This window comes from Malus sylvestris, chromosome 8, assembly GCF_916048215.2.
Source record: "Malus sylvestris chromosome 8, drMalSylv7.2, whole genome shotgun sequence".
Taxonomy (NCBI): domain Eukaryota; kingdom Viridiplantae; phylum Streptophyta; class Magnoliopsida; order Rosales; family Rosaceae; genus Malus; species Malus sylvestris.
Genome location: NC_062267.1, coordinates 12,848,211 through 12,851,956, shown reverse-complemented (window position 1 = coordinate 12,851,956; position 3,746 = coordinate 12,848,211).

Here is a 3,746-nt window from a genome sequence, read left to right as displayed (position 1 = left end):
TTGAAAACAAAACTTTGGGGTGTTGCTGTATTAAGCCGCTTGAAGACAGAAGTTTGGTCTTGACCACCAATGCGATCAAATGTCGAAATTCTGGGTTTTGAATGATTCAACCTATCAAAGACTGACGTTCGAGGGGCGGGTTTAGGCTCCTCTTGATTTCGTTCAACACTCACGCTGATGTGTTGAGCGCTAATGGTTTTCACTTTGTTTGAAATCTTTACGAGTGTATTTGGTATGAAGCCAAGTCCAGCTTTGTTGTTGTCAACTCCGTAACCATGCTTCTTCAACTTCTTTTGAGTCTTAGTGAGGTCACGTTCTTTGTCGTTGACAGTGTTTGAATTTTTCTTTCTGAGATTTGAAGAGGAGGAGAAATCATACCTAACCTTTGACACGAGCTTGTAGACGTTTGGGTCGAAACCTTCTTCGATCCTCTTTATTGGAAGAGTGCTTGGTTCTGCCTCCTTTGGCAGGGGTTTAATGAAACCTTGCAGTGGTTTTGAAACTTTAGCGTCGCCTAGCTGTGTCAGAGGTAAAACTACATTTATCTTGAGCAACTTTATATCGTCCTTGTGCAGCTGTGTGTCAGCTTTGCTTGTGCCAGTTTCGAATGGGGATTGCCCATTCTTTCTTCTTGACATTGGGATATATCGAAAGATGGGTGTGTTTGGTCATTTTGAAGAGGTCACAGTCCCTTTGATTGTTGTGGGCTTAGCAGGCTCATCATCGTTTTTGCTTGAAGATAGCACAGCTTCCCTTTCTTATTTCTTTGGCACGACTTGCCACTTTTGGAAGAGCTTCGAGCACCATGTCTTCATCCATTTAGAACTTGGCATCCGCGAAGTGTGATTCAGCTTCGATGAATGGCTTGGTGTCACTTTGTATCACCTTTACTGATTCTCAGTAGAACTTTAAGCATTGATGAATGGTGGACAACACTACTCCATTCTCATGGATCCAAGGCCTTCCTAAAAGCAATCTGTAGGTTATTTTTGCATCAATCATGTAGAATAGCGTGCTTAATTTGAGTTCACCAATGGTCATCCTCACACGGATCATGCCCATCGCTTTTCGTCCTCCTTGGTTAAAGCCTTGGACTAGGAGGTGGCTTCGAGATAGTTTATCCACCTTGATGCCGATTGTGGTCATTGTTAACTTTGGCATGATGTTTATGGCTGGTCTACCATCCACAAGCATACAGTTGACTTTATGCTCCTTTACGTACCCAGAGATGAAGAGATGACTATTTGAGGTTTTGATCTCAGTAGCAAGTCTTCGTCAATGAAGTTGATTGCGTCATGGATGGCAAAACACGTGGCATACTCATGTGGCTAAACTTTCAAGCCTTCGTCCTTGCTTTCTTACACTTCGTGGTCGTTGGGACTTGCTAAGGCCACTACTAGTGCTTTTCGCATCTCCTTGGGCAATAGTGGTGCTTCCTCAATGCTAAAGTATGTTGGCAGGCCTTCTTTGGGCATGAGGGTCTTCTGTTCCTCGATGGCGATAGCTTTGCCTTTTGAGGGCTCTTCTATCTCTACTTCAACCTTGTGACAGGCAACGGTAGTGCATTGTTAGAAGAAGTCATTCGGTAAATACCCATGCAAGGAGATGGGAATGCATGGCTAGGTTCCCCAGCGTATGTTGGCTTAATAACTGTGACGTTTCTTTTGGGTTTCCTAATGTTGCGGCAGCGGTGTTTTCTCCCTTGTTCCACCTTTGGCCTTGTGGCTTGTGGTCTTAGCTTCCTTGTCCTTTTGTGGGTCACCAATGTCCATCCTTCTTCATCATCGGTAGACATATTTTGGTCGCTTGCCCCTAGTGATGGTTGTACGGAATGTGCCGTGTGGCTTGAGCATAGACATGAGTGGTCATGCGTCACTTGAAGAGGAACGGGATCAAAGGATCCAAACACAATCATGGTGGTGTGTGTTGCGGCTGTGTCTTCCAGGTCAAGTTCAATTTGCCCTTGTTATGCTAGCTTCATGATGAGCTCCTTGAGGACAAAACATTTGCCAACAGGATAACTCATGATACGATGATACTTCAGTCGCTAGGATCGTTAACACGATTCATCTCTTCAGGGTGCTTACATTCAAGTAACTCAATTACCTTATTTTCCAGCAAGTCGTCTAGCATTGAAGCCACGTCAGAGTTAGGAAAAGGGTATGTCTTCTGCTCCAGTTTCCTCAAGGTGTTTTTGTACCTATCTTGGGTGTGAGAAGACTCACCTTTCATCTCTTTTGTTTTGCTTTTGGAGGAGATCTTTGGCGGGTTTTTTCCCAGTCTTGTCTACATTTGGAGCGAACACCTTATCTTTTTTTTAAGTCAGTGATTGGTTATTTCTTCCTATGATTGGCAATACTCAACTCTATGTCATGGGATTGAGTTTCCAATTCTTCAAAAGTTCTTGGTTTTATGCCTTGGAAGATGTAATGTAGCCCCCAATGCATGCCTTGAACACACATCTCAATGGCGGAGGTTTCAGAAAGCCGATTTTTGCAATCCAGACTTAATGAACACCATCTATTGATGTTATCGACGATAAGTTCATCTTTCCATTACTTCATACTTGTCAGATCTAGCATGCTTATGGTGCAGCAGGTGCTGTAGAAACGGTTGAGAAATTCCCTTTCAAGCTGGTCCCAACTATTGATAGACTCAGGCTCGAGGTCGGTGTACCAGTCAAAGGCATTACCTTTTAGCAAGCACACGAATTGCTTGACGAGGTAGTCTCCCTCTGTCCCAGCATTGTTGCAGGTTTCAATAAAATGGGCAATATGTTGTTTAGGATTGCTCTTTTCATCGAATTGCATGAATTTGGGTGGCTGATAACCCCTTGGCATCCTAAAGGTGTCAATCCTTTTAGAGTATGGCTTTGAATACAACATGGAATCATGCGACCCTCATTCATATTGCATCTTGATCGTGCTTGTGATCATCTCTTGTATCTATTGGATAGAGAGATACCTCATGGGTGTCGCAGCTCGGTCCACCTCAGCTTTGTCCATCAAAGGCTCCTCATTTTTGACATTTTCCTCCTTTGGTGGATCAATCTTTGGGTCAGCTTTCTCGTCATGCTATGCCTCCAGACGGTTGACGAGTGTAGCAATCTGTAAGTCATTTTCCTTCGCGATCCTTGTCAGCTTTACGATTGCTTCGCTTATTTGTGACAACCAAAGTGCCACCACTTGCGGCAAGGATGCTCTTGTTCTTCGCGTTGGTTGCTGGAACAACTTGATCATTTCTTGATGTCATGTGTGTTTCTTGTGGATTTGAAAATAGAGATGAGAGGCAAAGAAGTCTCACTGGGCGTGCCAAATTTGTAAACATGAAAATTCTGTAACGAATGAAACGAGAACACATGTACAAAGTAGATTTGTATTGATGAATTTGTAGGGTTACAATCTCTGTTTTCAATTTTCCTCTAATTTAGTCTTTAAATTTGATGTAGATGCGTAGGTTGTTGATCTAAGGGTCGCGATGACTTGATCTCGCACAAACGATTGAACGATTGCTTCAAGTTTTGAGCTTGAAACAATGCGTGGATAGTCTTCACCTTTAGGTTTGCGTATGACCTGCGAAAAAGGTAATGTTGATGTGGGATTTTGTTGATTCGAGGGTCTTGGCAACTTGATCTTGAATTAAACGTCGTTACAAGTTTTAAGCTTGCAACAAAGTCTTGAAGGAATCAGCACAAGTGCTTGTTGATTCTTCAAAGGAATGCTTCGGCTTTGGTTGTACGTTCTTCG